The sequence below is a fragment of the Martes martes genome, assembly GCF_963455335.1.
Source record: "Martes martes genome assembly, chromosome: 15".
In the NCBI taxonomy this organism is placed as follows: Eukaryota; Metazoa; Chordata; class Mammalia; order Carnivora; family Mustelidae; genus Martes; species Martes martes.
The window spans coordinates 8089239-8106017 of NC_137903.1; the positions used below are offsets into that span (position 1 = coordinate 8089239).

At 42.0% G+C, this 16779-nt stretch overlaps 1 long non-coding RNA gene across 1 annotated transcript in view; it reads right to left on the reverse strand.

Annotated features, from left to right (window-relative positions):
- Positions 1-8380: 8380 nt before the first annotated feature.
- LOC308356098 overlaps positions 8381-16779 on the reverse strand; it is a 39938-nt gene continuing 31539 nt past the window's right edge. Inside the window, exon 3 of the long non-coding RNA XR_013968039.1 lies at positions 8381-8648. This is a non-coding gene — a long non-coding RNA (uncharacterized lncRNA). The remainder of the gene's footprint in view (positions 8649-16779) is intronic.

Sequence of the window (16779 nt, forward strand, 5' to 3'; positions counted from 1 at the left end):
GGGACAGTGTGGAAGTATCCAACTCCCCTCTGTGCCCAGCGGGGCGTTAACTATGCTTTCCAGCCAACATAGGGAAACCAGCACCCACAGAGGCCCCCCGACAGTGTCGCATTGAACACAGAGTTGGACGCAGTCCCTTACTTGGTGACCTTTTGAAAGAGATGTGCTCCCAAACTGCCAACAGGCACCACCAGGCTGTCTGAAAGGAGCCTTTGCTGGGTTTCCTAGGTTTCTGCAGACCCACTTCAAGAAGGTTATATGTGGTTTGTGCTGAGATGGTAATAAATTAAATTATAGCTCTGGACCGGTTATCTCCCATATAATGGTAGATTGTTCCACTCTCTGAAAAACCAGAGACTCAGTACTTTCTCAGCTGCCTTTGATTTTCTGAGCAGTTGTCCTAGAAATTTTTAAAGAACATGTTCTGTTTTCATCTGAAAATCTGCCATCTTGTAAACACAGCATTTCTAATAGTCGAAAAATGTTTCCTGCTTTTGGTATGCCATTCACTTTTAAATTAAAGTGTCAGGTGATAGCAGATAAAGCTTCCTGCTTCTCAAGTGTCCTTGTCACTATTCTAGTTCAGGTTCTCATTACTGCTAGTTGACTGCAACAGCTTTCTAGCCGCCTCAACTTTAACCTTCTTCTTGATTCAAATCTTAGTCTGACTTCAAGCTTAGGCTCCTTTCATGACACAACACTGCCTTCCTACCAGCCTTTCTAGTCTGCTCATCTGATGGGATACAGGAAGGACTGCATCTCAGAGTAAAGCCATCTGCCATCAGTGTAATCTCTCTGTCTCCCCTCCTCTCTGCAATCCACGCTGTTAGAGACCCTAGGGGTCCATTTCTATGCTTAGTAGAAAGCTACTACCTACTAGTAGCTGGTACCTACCAAGCATTCGGTTAATATGTATTCAAGAAAGGAACCATTAATTTATAAAAGCCATCGTTTACATAAGGTGTGTGATTTCCTTGAATCATCACAGTCACTGAAGTATAGGAGGAGACAAAGCAAATAATGGGCTTGATCCAGTCTGTGCTGCACGAGTGTGTCGGAAAGATAAAGGAGCAAGGTAGCCAACGGTGGGGTCTACAGACCGTGGGTGTAGTCCTGTGTGAGCCAGCGCAGGTTGGGAGAGGAATCAAGACTTGAGGTGACTCAGATTTGGGGAAAATGTTTCCGCTCAGGGTTAGAAGGCCTTGATATCAAAAAGTGAATATATCATCATGTGAGTGAGTTGAGAAACCGGACGGAAAAGAGGCTGTGGTCAGAGAACTATTGGAGATAAGAGGTAGAGAAGTAACAAGATACAGCAAAGAGCAAGGTATGGCCACAGGCAGGGACTAAGGATTATAGAAAAGGCCAAGCAACTGTAAGGCATCAAAACTACAAGACCGTATTGCAGGAGTTTAGGAGAACATCCATGTTGGAAGTCACATGCCGATGCTTTGGGGAAGCAGCTCGTGTTGCCAGATGGCCCGTACCTGGAGCACAGTGAGGCGTTTATGCGAACGTAAAGAAAGAATGATTTATCCCCACCTAAACTGGCGGGGGATATGCAGGTAAGATTTACCCACGTGCTAGGACTAAAACCACAAAGTACTGTAATGTAGTGTCAATGGTTTTGAAATATTCAGAAGAACATAAGGAAAGGAGTATTGAGCACATACTAGGAGATGTTGGGGACCCATTCAGGAAATACGAAGGGCATAAAACATCAACTATATTTCCTGTCCACTTCTTGTTACCTACTTGAATTCAGACTGTACATACAGACTGGGTGGGTAACAGCTTTCCTTGTCAGCAGAAGGAAGCATGTGCCTCAGTGGGGCTAATTATAGGTGTGTAGGAAGGCTCACTGTCTATCTCTGGCCAATTTGCAATGCCTCTAAGGGGTCCCGTTCTGGGTTAAGAAAGTCATATTTATGTAATTTCTGTAAAAAGTAACATTTTAGGGGCAGCTGGGTGGGTCCGTCAATTGGGCATCTGCCTTTGGTTCAGGTCATGATCCCAGGGTCCTGGGATGGAGCCCCCCATTGGGCTTCCTGCTCAGAGGGGAGCCTGCTACTCCCTCTCTGGTCCTCCTCCTGTCCAGCTCATGCTCTCTCTTTCTCTCTCTCTCAAATGAATAAATAGAATCTTAAAAAAAAAAAAAAAAATCCCGTCACGGGGCCCTTTAGGAGAGATGAAGCAATCAGCTGAAGTATGGAGAAGGAGTACCGAGCAAGGTAGGCGGAAGATTTCAAAGTCAACCCTCACTTTCCACTCGCTGTCACCAAAGACCCATGCTGCTTATTCTTGCTCTCAGCACCTCAATGCACCAGGCACACGGGCTCACCTTCCCCCTGCGAATGGGAAACTGTGTTTTTACTGGATGACTACATACCACTGGAGCCACAACAAAGGGCTACGTGCAAAACAAAACAGAAAGGCCAGAGCAGGTACACAGTGTTTATGCTCTGCGTGGCTTGGAACAGAACACAGCTTCGGTGTCCCGCATGGGGCAGTCAACCGTTCATTTTGAATTTGTTCACCTTATCTCTTTGGGGAAATATAATGAATGAAACATTCTCTCTTCGCTCCCATCCCTTGTTTACTGTCTGTCTCATGTAGGTGTCTATCTCTGTCATCCGCTTCTTCTCCTTCTCCCCTCGTTTCCTTCTCTCTCTCACTTGAGTTTTTAAGTCAACTTTAAGATACAATTTACATACAAAAAGATACCCATTTTAAACATACATTTTGATGAGTCTTGACAAATTTATACACCTGTGTAATCACCATCATAACTGAGACACACAATATTATGATCTCCCCACACAGTCCCCTCATGCCCTTTTCCAGGCAATTCTCCTGTCTCTGACTCAAGGTAACCACTGATTTGCATTTGTCACTATAAAGTACATTTGTCTTTTCTAGATTTCCCAATAAATAAAATCTTATAGTATGTACCCACTTGTGCCTGCCATCACATACAACGCATTATGGATTTTAGATTCATGCATGTTTTCTGTATCGGGTTCAATCCTTTTTTGCTAAATAGTATTCCACTGTATTAATACCTGGGTCATAGGATAAGTGCACGTTTAACTGCATAAGAAACGTGTGTCCACACTGTTTCACACTTGATCTTAGCCAAAAGGCCGAGAAGCGATTCCACACTGTTTCAAAATGATTACCCCACTTCTATCCCCAATGGCACTGCATGAGAGTTCCATCTGCTTCAAATCTTTGCCAGCTTTCCACATTGTCAGTTCGTTTCATTTTAGCCATTCTAATGTGTGCATGCTGGTAGGTCACTCTCACCTTAATTTTTATTTCCCTGATAAGTAATTATGTTGAGTATATATTCATGATCCCATTGACCATTCATTTCTCTGCTCTTGTGAACTATCTATTCACACCACTGGCCAAAGTTTTTAGATGATCTATACTGTTATTACTGAGTTATAACAGTTCTTTATATATCGTGGATACAACTCCTTTGTCAAATACATTATCAGCAGCCAAACATTTGGTTTTGTTTAAATTAGCAAACTTTAAAAATAGCATTGTTGGCTAAAGAATTTTATTCACATCATTGGCCCAATTTTTTAAATGATCTATACTGTTATTATTGAATTGTAATGCTCCTTTACATGTCATGGGTACAACTCCTTTGTCAAATACAAATCAATAGTCAAACATTCGGTTTCATTTAGATTAGTGAACTTGATGGGTATTAAGGACGGCAGGTAGCACTGGGTGTTATACGTAAGCAATGAATCTTGGAACGCTACATCAAAAACTAATGACATACTCTATGGTGACTAACATAACATAATAAAAAATAAAAATAAATAAAGATAAAAATAAAATTAAAAATTAAAAAATTAGTGAACTTTAAAAAATAGCATCATTGGCCAGAGAATTCTAAAAATGTAAAATATCTCAGTAACCACTGGCTTTTAGGAACATCTGAACTTCCAGCTTTAAGTCAAAAAAAACCCCAATTTTGGGCCCCTGGGTGGCTCAGTTGGTTAAGCGACTGCTTTCAGCTCAGGTTGTGATCCTGGAGTCCCAGGACCGAGTCCCACATTGGGCTCCCTGCTTGGCAGGAAGTCTGCTTCTCCCTCTGATCCTTCCCCTTTTGGGCTCTCTTCCTCTCTCATTCTCTCTGTCTCAAATAAGTAAATAAAATCTTTTTTTTTTAAATCCCAATTTTTTAGCACCAATATATTTCCCCATATTCCCTCTGTCCAATTTTTTTCTACAAAAATATGCTTTTGGTTTTACCTTAATGAATCTGACGTTGAAGGACTAGGCTAGAGAAACTTTATTCCAAAATTTAGTTCATTCTATAGGAAAACAACCTGCAAGAAAGTTTTTTGTTTAAATTCTCTCTAGTTTGTAGGTTGCTAAACTTTATAAAGAGCCTGATTATAAATACTTTAGGCATAGAGGGTCGTAAGTTCCTTCTGTTGCTACCCAACTCTGCCTTTATGAGCAGGTATTTATACATGAGAAAGTGTTGTCATAGACAGTACAAAAATGAATGGCTATGCCTGTGTTCCAAGAAAGTCACATTTACAAAAATGAGTGGTATGGTGGGTTTGGCTTCCCCAACCATGCTGTAATACACACACACACACACACACACACACACATGCACATCCAAACATGCCTCAAAACATGAAAATAAAAAAAAAGTTTGGGTTTTTTGCAAATCATATCCCCAAATGTGATCTCCACACCAATGCAACTGGTCAGACTCTAGCACTACATTGAGGCAAACTTTCAGGTTCAACCTCAGTGTCAACTAGTTAAATTTATAGGACGCCAAAAAAAAAAAAAATCTGTTGTAAGGTCACACACTGCAGTCTTAACTTTGATCAGCTATCACATAAATCTATGCCAGTCATCACAAGGGAAACTGGGTGGATCCGTTCAAACCTACCACACCATCAGAAATACTTCTAAATGCACTCGAAGCAGAGAGAGCAGAATCCACCCGTACGTATCTGAAGAACAATTCAGAATCCGTGAAACTACTACACTGAAGTAATAAGTATAAATGATTCAGAATGACCCCGTTTACAAGGAAATTACCCTAAAAGGCTAATTTTTTAGAATGCAATAATCTCCCTCTGATCTATCTTTATACACCATAACACCTAGAGGTATTTAATGGTGTTCGGTAATCACTGTTTGAACGTCTATGTTCTCTAATATCACTTGTGTGCGGAGCTTACTAATCACGTTGCTCAAATGGCATAACACTAATTCCATCTGAACACCCCAAACTGGTTCCTCATGCCGAGTCTCTTAATTCTACTAATGCTACCACAATTCTTTCAATCCCCTGGCTGACATCCTAGCTTTGTCCTGAAGGACAGAAGAATGGATTGAGGCTAGAGCTTATTTGGGGACAGCCTTGGTAATTCCCTAGTCTGGAGAACCCAAGATAATTTCACTCCTTGGAAGTTTTTAACCTCCCATCTCAGACCCAGTGTCTAACCTTCCTCCTTACAATGCAAATTTATGATTGCCAAACACGGTGTTAGTAGATTTTTAATAAGATTTATCTCCTTGGATACTTACAACATAAAATGATTCATGGGTTTTTTTCTGATTTTTTTTTATTATTTATTTCTTTTCAGTATAACAGAATTCATTGTTTATGCACCACACCCAGTGCTCCATGCAATAAGTGCCCTCCGTAATACCCACCACCTGGCTCCCCCAACGTCCCACCCAAAATGATTCATTATTTTTATTCCAATTCAAATGAGGAAATGAAGGCACAAAGAGGTTATGCCAGTTGCCCATGTGTACATGGGTCATTAGAGCCAAGGTCATTAATTTGGTAAGCTGGGGTCCTAGGACTCGAGGAACTTGCAGTCCACTAGAAAGACGACTGGCGCACACCACAACTAAGCAACAGAGTGAAATACCTGCTATGAAGAAGATATCTACAGAGAACAAAAGAGGCAAAATGGAATAGTGGAGACTGTAGGGCTACATCAGAGTGTTCATTTACATTCATTCATTCATTCATTCTTTCTTTCTTTCTTTAAATTAGCCTGACCTGCAGGGCAACATTCAGATTAGCTTATACCCTGAGGTGCTGTGTATTCAGCACTCAGACACATAAATGGGTATCAGGAAGAAAAGTTTCAATGAAAAGGAGATAGAACTTGGCAAGCCACATGTCACTAGAGATGGAAGGGTTAAGGTCGGCATAGGAAGGCAGGCGGCCTTGAAACTGGGTCTCTTGATATCACAGCTCATGTTCTTTCTCTCTCTCTTTCTCTCTCTCATTCCCACCTCTCCTCCCCACTCATGAGCTCATGGAGATGCCCATTCTACAGAAAGAATAAAAGTTACAATCACATAGTGGGAAGACCTACCCATCCAGTGTGTCTCCATTTTATGTTTCCACCAATATGGGTCAAGTCTGCCTGGAGCCCACAACAAGGGTCAGGCTATCGGAAACAGGGAGCCCCGTGGTTCTTCAAGACCAGGGGCCTTAGGTAGACATTTCATGCTGACACTCCGTCTCAGGTTAGCCTCTTTCCTCCAGATTCCCCGAGAATCTCAAAAAGCCTCTTCAACTGCAGTAGCACCTTCTGTCAAATACTTCACACGTTTGTCACCAAAATGTTTTGGCAGAAGCATCATCTTTAGGTTTTGACATAATCCCAAAGAAAGAGTTTTTCAATTATTACTAATGGAACATTACGCTTCTCTTTGGGAACTTCTGCATGAATAAAAAGGGTCATTAATGACATCTACTCTCAGCCCGGAAATCATTAGTCAGTGCTTGGTGCAGGTTTTTTTTCCCCCAGGCACCTGGTAATTCCCCACTCCCCCACCACCTCTCCAACTCAAAAAGCAAGTTATTGAGTTGAATACAATAAAGTCAGTGGTACCAATCCGCTGCAGGTAAGTGCTATTTATTCTCCATTGTTTTGTTTCCCATAACAATATTTCACATTCCTATAACACTTTTCATTTTGAAGTGTTTTACCAGTTCAACAGAAACTGCTGTTGTGGTACTTCTGATGCTCACTCTCACATATCAAGACTAACCCAGGCTATTGAATGAGTGTACGGGGAAGGCCTACCTACCCAAGGCATATTGGAGGACAATTGTTAAATAATATTTATGCCTACTGAATGGTCAATTCAACATCCAAATCCGGTCAAGAGAAAGGGCAACAGTTTTAAAGGTTTAGTTAAATTATCCATAAGATGATCCCCACCATTGGGCCAATCCCAACACAGGCCTCTAAAGGTCTAAAAATGTAAAACTGACCATCATACCCCTTAATTCAGTCAACAAACCTATAAGGTAAACAACTATGGTTGAATGGTTAGACCAATGATTCTTAATCTTTTCTCTCTAGTGAATTCAAACATGCCAGACAGATAAAATAGGTTATGTTTAAGTATGTTTCCTAGTAATTATAAGTCTACCCATTCCTCCCCAACACATGAAAACTCATAGGAACACAGATGAGCAGGGTAATTAAAATAGGAGAACCCTGAATCTATATAAAAGGAAGTCAATCATGAGCCTTGATTCTTCATTAATAGTAACAGCTGGCATTTGATAGACCTCATGGCATACCAATAACATAATATGTCAAAAATTGCTGCTAATATTGAAAATGATGGACATATTAGTTCAGTATCAATGAAATTCATTGGTTTCTTCTCCCCCCGTCATCTCTAACACAGGGAAACAAAAAGATAAGTTGGATTGTCTGTATGTGTAACTCTAATTTAAGCACATAAAAATATTCTTTAAAGTGTTTTCTTAGTGTTATAAAGAAATGAGGGGGCGCCTGGGTGGCTCAGTGGGTTAAGCCTCTGCCTTCAGCTCAGGTCATGCTCTCAGGGTCCTGGGATCGAGCCCCGCATCGGGCTCTCTGCTCAGTGGGGAGCCTGCTTCCCCCTCCCCCTCTGCCTGCCTCTCTGCCTACTTGTGATCTCTCTCAGTCAAATAAATAAATAAAATCTTAAAAAAAAAAAAAAAAAGAAGAAGAAGTGAGGGATGTCTGTATAGCAAGATGAGCTTCCAAGACTAAAAGCAGAATCATGTCCAGATATGGCACAGTGACGTTTCTAAGAGCACAAACTCTGGAGCAGATTGCCAAAGTATGGACCCTAATTCATCATTGATTAGTGGTGCAACCTCGGGCAATTTGTTTTTAACCTTCTCTGTCACATGAGGATAATAACAGTGCATACCATACACATTTGTTGTATGGATTACATGTACAGTGTGTGGAACCCAGACTCACAAATAGTAAATACTCAGTAAAGGTGAGTGGACTAATTGCATTATCTTCCCCCCACGGCTTAAGTCAGCTAAGAAAGAATGCATGATGTTCATAGGGTTTCAGATACTCTTTAATTTTACTTAAAGATCTCAAACACATGTGAGTAGTAACTTCTTCAACGAAATGAAACCATTAAAAAAAAAAAGGAAAAGCTGGAGGGCACCTGGGTGTCTCAGTTGGTTAAGCAACAGCCTTCAGCTCAAGTCATGATCCTGGAGTCCTGGGATAGAGTCCCGCATTGGGCTCCCTGCTTGGCAGGGAGTCTGCTTCTCTCGCTGACCTCTCCCGTCTCGTTCTCTCTCTCTAATAAATAAATAAAATCTTTAAAAAAAAAAAAAAAGGAAAAGCTGGAGATCACAATTTTCTTCCTTGAATTCATTCTTCAGACAAAGAACCACTCTATGGATACATACAGTTGTTTGAGGTTGCAGAGTCAGAATGCAATAAGGTGTTTATATAAATATAAATATAAGGGTGCCTGGATGGCTCAGTGGGTTAAAGCCTCTGCCTTCGGCTCAGGTCATGATCCTGGGATCCTGATATCGAGCCCCGCATCGGGCTCTCTGCTCAGCAGTGAGCCTGCTTCCCTTCCTCTCTCTCTGCCTGCCTCTCTGCCTACTTGTGATCTCTGTCTGTCAAATAAATAAATAAAATCTTAAAAATAAATAAATAAATAAATAAATAAATATAAATATAAACATAAATATAAATATACACACACACAGAGTTTGTTTATTAACTGATTCAGTGCCATTTCTGGTTGTCCTTTTATGACCTATGTGGAGAAGAGTCTCTTGAAAGTTGCAATTTTCAGACCAAATCAGAAAAACACATGACATTCACAACATATACACATCATATATACACGTATACATAAATAGAACTTAATATCTCAAAATGCGAAATAGATGACATCTCAGTTAGAAATGACTTTCACCAGCTATTAATATAAGTTAAAAATAAGTGTGATTTGAGCAAGGTAAAAGCTTGTCATCTACCCATCAGGGCCCAGGTATAGGCTCTAAGCTCCAGTGTCATCACAGGGACCCAGGCTCCTTTTGTCTTTTTACTTTGCCATCATTTGTAAGTAGCTTCAATTTTCAAGGACACCTCCAGGATCGAAGTGATTGCCAGAGCTACCGCCATTTTGGCCACATTAGGCAAGAAACACAGAAAAGATGGAATGAGAAAAAATTTCAATCCACTCATTTAACCCCCTTTTAAGGAGCTTTCTCCAAAGATCAACTCAACAACTTCCAGTTATACCTCAGTAGTCAGAACAGAGTGTGAAATTATAAAAAGGAACCCAAAGAAATCCAGAGTTGGAATGTACGATATGTAAATTTTAAAATACTAAAAAGGCTCAACAGAATATTTGAACTGGCAAAAGAAAGAATTAGTGAACTGGATAATGGACCGATAGAGATTATGCAATCTGAAGAACAGAGAAAAGAAGAATGAAGAACAATGAGCACTCCGTTTCCACCGCACATTAAGAGCACAAATATATGCATAAAAGGTTTACCAGAAGGAGAGGAGAGGACAGAGAGAAAGGAGAGCAAAAAATGTTGAAGGGAATAATGGCTGGAATGTCCCCAAACTTACTGAAAAACATAAAGATGCACATCCAGGTAACTCAACAAAATTCAAGTAAGATGAATTCAAAGAGAAGCCACAAACAAACACATTATATTAAAAAATACTAAAATCCAAAGACAAGGAGGAAATCTTGAAAGCACCAAAAGAACAATAACTCATCACTTACATGGAAATCCAAATAAGAATAACAAATGAATTTCTATCAGAAACAATGTGGGAGAGGGCAGATAATTATACTCAAAGTACTCAATGAACAGAACCAAAAATCCTATATCCAGCAATTTATCTTTCAAATCCAAAGGTTAAATAAAGACATTTCCAGATAAACACAAGCTAAGAGAATTTATTTACCTTACAGAAAATACTAAAGGAAGGGGTGCCTGGTGGGCTCAGTGGGTTAAGCCACTGCTGCCAGCTCAGGTCATGATCTCAGGGTCCTGGGATCGAGCCCCGCATTGGGCTCTCTGCTCAGCAGGGAGCCTGCTTCCTCCTCTCTCTCTGCCTGCTTCTCTGCCTACTTGTGAACTCTGTCTGTCAAATAAGTAAATAAAATCTTAAAAAAAAGATAATATAAGGGTGCCTGGCTAGCTTAGTCAGTAGAGCATGCGACTCTTGATCTGGGGGTTGTGAGTTCGAGCTTCATGTTGGACCTAGATATTACTTAAAAAAAAAAAAAAAAGCAAAGACAACATAAATACTTACTTCTTCACCTTTATTTTCAAACCAAATGTAAAAGCCATACATATGAAGTATTCTGTTGGGCCCTTACCATACTGAAATGTCATGTATACATCAATAATGGTACAAAGGAGGTGGGTGGGAGCAAAGCTGCCCTGAGCTAAGGAAATGACCACAGGTGGTCTACAGAGGACCAAATTAAGAGAACCATAAATGGAGAATAAGAAAGATAACATAACTAAACCATAAATGAATACTTAATTTCTTTTCTTTGCTCACTTTCTCTAAAAGTCATAAAAATATACAAATAACTATTAACAGTGTACTGATGTTTAATAATGTAAATTATAAAATGTTAACAACAGTATCTGTATCTTTGAATCTCAAGTGTGTCTCCTACAAACAACTTATAATTGTTTCTTGTTGTTGTTGTTGTTTTTGTTTTGCTATTATTCCAGCCCGACAATTTTTGTCTTTTGGTTGGGTTGTTTAATCCATTTCATGTTATTATTATATAGCTGGATTGACATCTGCCATTTATTTTATATATATACGTCTGATGCCCTTTTTTTAAGCTTTTATTTATTTATTTGAGAGTGACAGTAAGAAATAACAGAGCACAACGGAGGGAGGGGCAGAGAGAGAAGCAAACTACCCACTGAGCAGGGAGCCTGACTTGGGGCTCGACCCCAGGACCCTGAGATCATAACCTGAACAGAAGGCAGACACTTAACCAACTGAGTCACCCAGGCACCCCTCGGGTCCTTTTTTTGTTCCTCTTTTCTCTTTACTTCTTTCTTTTGCATGAATGGTGTCTAATGCAGCAATTTTGTTTTTAATTAACTTTCATGATACTTTCTTTCTTTTTTTTTTTTAAAGGAACTTTTTTTTTTCTTTATTTGACAGAGAGAGAGAGATCACGAGTAGGCAGAGAGGCATGCAGAGAGAGGGGGGAAGCAGGCTCCCCACTGAGCAGACAGCCCCATGCGGGGCTGGATCCCAGGACCCTGAGATCATGACCTGAGCCGAAGGCAGAGGCTTCAACCCACTGAGCCACCCAGGTACCCCTTTCATGATATTTTCTTAAATTGTTTCTTCAATGTTTGCCTAGAATTTACAATGTACATCTTAAGATGTCACAATTTGCTTCAGGCTTCTACTAACTTATACAGATGTAGACACGTTACCACTATGTAGCTCTAGGTCCTTTTCTACACATCTGTAAAGGGTAAAAGTGGGGTGAGAACACAGACCTGATAGATGACTTCTGTCTGTGGAACGGGAGTGAGAAGGGAGAATCAGGTAAGAACTTCAGAAGACAAGAGAAGGGGACGCCTGGGTGGCTCAGTTGGTTGGGCAGCTGCCTTCGGCTCAGGTCATGATCCCAGCGTCCTGGGATCGAGTCCCACATCGGGCTCCTTGCTCAGCAGGGAGCCTGCTTCTCCCTCTGCCTGCCACTCTGCTTGTGCTCACTCTCGCTCCTCTCTCTCTCTCTCTCTCTGACAAATAAATAAATAAATAAATCTTTAAAAAAAAAAAAGAAGACAAGAGAAGTTCTCCATGCCAATGGAGAGTTCCTGACCAAAATGGTCCGTTAGAGAAATCCTGTGCCAAGAAGGAATGGCCTGGTTCTAGTAACACCACCAGTCATGAGCTGGGCATAGGCTGTGGGAAGTGTGACTTCAGAGGGAATGCCATAGTGGTTTCAGAGAAGCAGCAACTGCAAAGAGGTTCAACTATGTTCCTATAGCAGGTCTTTGAAGGGAGACGTGAGCAGGGCATTTCCAAGGCTACCCCAAGACCGGACTTTCCTTCCTTGTAAATCCATCGCAGCCCCATTAAAACGCCCAGAGAGCTGGCACCAATTGTTTGTACTTGAAAGATCATTTTATAAAACACTACACCACCGTCAGCTATACACCAAAGGCATGCTCACACGGCATTTGCAAAATCAGTGCTGGATTTATATAAAAGAATAAAACGACAGAGTTCATCCAAGTGCCTCTGAGCATTTTGTCAGAGCTCTGGGCTGTTCAGCCAAGCTGGATGGCGCGTGGCGCCGAGTCCAGCTGCCAGGATTACACAGACAGTGAGCCGTGCCCGCTAACTCCAGACGGTTATCTCACCAGTGCACGCCTTGGTCACAAGGGGGAACTGGCAAGGGGTGATTCGACACAAACTTATCCCTTTAATCACAAAGCTTGTTAGCGCCACACCAGGGGCAGAAGCCGGGTCTACTAATGGCCAACATCAGCAGTTCTCTTCTGCCTCATTCTGCTTCCAGAACGTAAATGCAGACATAGCAGTTCCACACCCATCCATGCTCTCTTTCGCTCAGTTAAAAAGTCTTTGCTGGTTTCATTAATAGAGACCAATAGGCGATCACGGCCAGAAGCTTTATTTTACATTCATCCTGCCTTGACTGAAAATTCGCGTCTATTACAACACTGCCCTACACCCCAGGGTCACAAGGTGTTGGCCTGTGTGCAGCCGGCGTTCCCTATTCTCAAGGAAGAAGGGAAAATTATCCCTTCTTCAGTGATGGTATCAGGCAGCCCTGATATGTCACCATGTGTTAATGACCTCATTAGACTAAAACCTGTTCCAGGAAGCCTAATTGAAAGTGGCTTGTGATTGTCTTCCAAGTCCTTATTAGGAGAAATCCTCAGAGGGAACAGCCAGTGTTTCCCAGATGGAAGAGCGAGCAACCCCCACTCCCAACCAAGCCCGTGCGAAGCCACACACCCTCGACGCGTCCCACGTAAAATCAGCCACTGAAGTCAACGCGCCGGCGTCTCCACCGTAGCTGCTGCGGCGCCGCGTGAACGAAGATCTAAGTCCACTGACACAGCTCACGCGCAGCGGAACTGCAGAACTCGGCCGGGCCACTTTCTCTCTCGCTCTCCTCCTTCTCTTCTCGGTTTGATTTTTGACTTTGGGGTCCATTTTTTCCCACATGGTGGCAAAGGAGACTTAGGTGGCCTCTGGGACTCACTGTTCCAGAGAAGAAAGAAGGTCTTCCCAAGAGTTGTGGCTAAGTCTCGGGAGGGCATCTGATAGGCTGGGCTGGGGTCACGTGTCTGTCCTGAGCCAATCACGGTGGAGATGCAATGTTGGGCCGCCCTGCCTGGTCCCAAGCCCACCAGCACCTGCTAGAGAGGAGTTGAAACACGGGGGAGTCAACCCTGGCTGGACCACATAGACCAAGAGTGCATGAGGGCTACCTCACCGAAGAGAGGATGAGCAACTTAGAAAGAAAGAAAGAAAGAAAGAAAGAAAGAAAGAAAGAAAGAAAGACAAAAAGAGAGGAAGGGAGGAAGGAAAAGAGAGAGAGAGAGAGAGAGAAAGAAAGAAAGAAAGAAAGAAAGAAAGAAAGAAAGAATATGCCCTCAACATTAAAGTATTGATTAAAATTCAACTTTCTATTTATCTCTGAAACAGAAGAGGCAGAAATCTTCTCAATCTCTCAAGAAATTACAGGCTCATTGGGGAGACATACTTAACACACAGAACACAACCCTATAGGTAACACAGTTTGGTAAATTGTAGGAAGCCAAATATATATTTATTTGAAGACCGGAGGGCTCACAGAAGCCTCATAAGGGAGTTCTAAGCTTAAACGGATAACCGTACACCTGAATGCCTCAAAGATACAGGATGTGCATAGAGGAAATCAAATCATAAATGTATTCAGACAGGCCTTCTTGGAGGGGATTTCCTTTTTAAACTCGAGTAAATTTTTCAACAATAACCACAATAATAAAAATAGTTAGCATCGGTGCTGTCCCTACTATGCGTCTGGACCCACTTTCTACACTTCACACACTTCTCACGGAATATGCACAACAAACCTAAGAAGCACCACCATAGCCTGCACCGGACAGGGGAGCAAACCGGAGTCGTAGCGTTAGGAACTGGCGAAGTACCGTGGGGAGGGCCACGGACAAGGCTGGAATCCAAACCCAGGGTGGCTGACCAGTTGATCCCACCCTCTCAGTCCTGACACTGTTCTCAGCCCCATTTACATTTGAAAAATGGAAATAATAATACTGTACTTACCCCACAGGAATTTTATAAGAATTAAACAATGCCTGTGACACATGGCAAGTAATCAATAAATGGTAATAATACTATTTGTGAAAGAACTGTGTGCCCTTTCGGTGTGATTAAAAAAAGCAATGAATTTGGATTAAATGGGTCTGGTTGTGCATCACGGATCTTCACGCTGCTGGCTGTTTCACCTTGGGGAATTCACTGAACCTCTCTGAGCCTCTCTTCTCTTCACCTGCCAAGTTGGAATTAAAACATCTTTCTGAAACAACTATCTGAAAAAAAAAATCTATCTGAAAACATCAACATCTATTTTAAAAAATTTTAAAATAACACCTACGTGAAAAAGTTCTCTGTTTTGTGAAACACTGTCGGAAGTGTAGCTTAAGATGGGCGTTTGTAAATTCTTAAATAGAATAGGCATGTGGAATATGAAGTGGCTATGTGAGGGGCTGTACCCACACGGCTCATGTCTTGTGTGGTACTGGTCCTACCGTACAGGAAAGAGTGGTCAGTCTAGGATACCCGAGCTCAGTCCAGTTCTGCCACTCATGAGCTGCCTGGCCTTGGATGCCTCTCTATCTAGGCCCTTGTATGAGGACGAGAGCTAAGACTACAGGGCTCGTGCATTGCTTCCTTTCAGCTGGGCTGGGAGCTCCTACTTCAGCAGACTTGAAAATGCCTCATCTGACTGAACACACTGATGAGAAGTTAATGTGGGCAGTAGCAGTATCAGACAGCTCCGTGGGACATTAAGGCAATGGTTTTAGGACCCTGGAATAGAGGACAAGAATCTTCGGTACCTCATTATTTCTGTCATCGGATGGCACGTATGACATGAGGAAGGATCCAGTATTCTATCTGGGGTGCTAAAAGTGGTTGTAGTTACCGATTTGAAGGCAGGTCTGTGCCATCACTGAGAGAGACTTATACAAAAAAAAAAAAAAAAAGGTATTTGCTTATCTGAAATTCAGATTTAGCTGGGTTCCCTGTACTTGTTTTTGCTAAATATGGCAGCCCTAGAGCACAAATAGAGAAGCTGTGGCTTCTCTAGAGAATTAAGACACTCCCATAGCTACATTCTAAACCAAGTAGACAAAAGCAGGTCCTCACTTATGAAGCACAATCTTTGCATCTGTGTCTCTATCACACTGACCCCAGTTATTGGACCAGGGATTTTGTCTGTCCTGAGTCAGTCACTTATAGCCTGGTCAGTGTTTGAGAAGAAGTGGCCTTGTATGAGAAATCTGTCAACAGTGACACTTTATGCTGTGAGTGTATCGGTAAGATCTTTCTCTCTCTCTCTCTCCTAAAGAATTTGCAGAAGAACATGCATCTACACAGGGAGCAGGAAAATAGAAACAAGCCACAGATGAAAGGCATCGAGGGGTAGAAGACAGGAAGAAGCAAAAGCCAAACGGTGGAGAGGAAAGGGGAGGGGGGAGGCAGCCAGTTCAAGGCAAAAGTCAGAATATACAAAGAGATAGGCAGGCACTGTCTTTGGGATGACAGTGTCAAGAGTCAGGAAGCAGTGAGGAACTGACTCTGAGGGAACAAATACCAGAGTCTTCTTAGATCTCAGAGTTTCTCTTTGTTATGTAATGGAAGAAAGATATTCTGTTTCATCAACCTTGACTGTGGAGCTCAGGAAACATTACTGTATTTCTTTATAGGTGCATCTTATAATAAGCTCTGTCAACCAAGTTTATCTGTCTGGTTCTTGAAACCTGAAAGAGCATTATACCTACCTTAATTCTCTAAGAGAAAGGTGGCTTTAAACAATTCATTCTAGGGGATCTTGGGAATTGTTCCAGCTGCAGCAGTGGTGGTGGTGATGGTGGTGTTAGTGCTGGTGTTGATGGTGGTGGTGATGATGCTGGTGGTAGTGATGGTGGTAACAATGATGGTAATGATGGTGGTGGTGCCAGTGTTGTTGTTGGTGGTGGTGGTAGTAATGGTCGTGGTGCTGCTGGTGATGGTGATATGGATTTTGGTGGTGGTGGCGATGGTGGTGCTGGTGATAGTGTGGTAGTGGTGGTGATGGTGGTGTTGATGTGCTGGTGGTAGTGAAGGTGGTAGTGGTGATGGTAACGGTGGTGGTGATGATGGTGGTGGTGATGGTAGT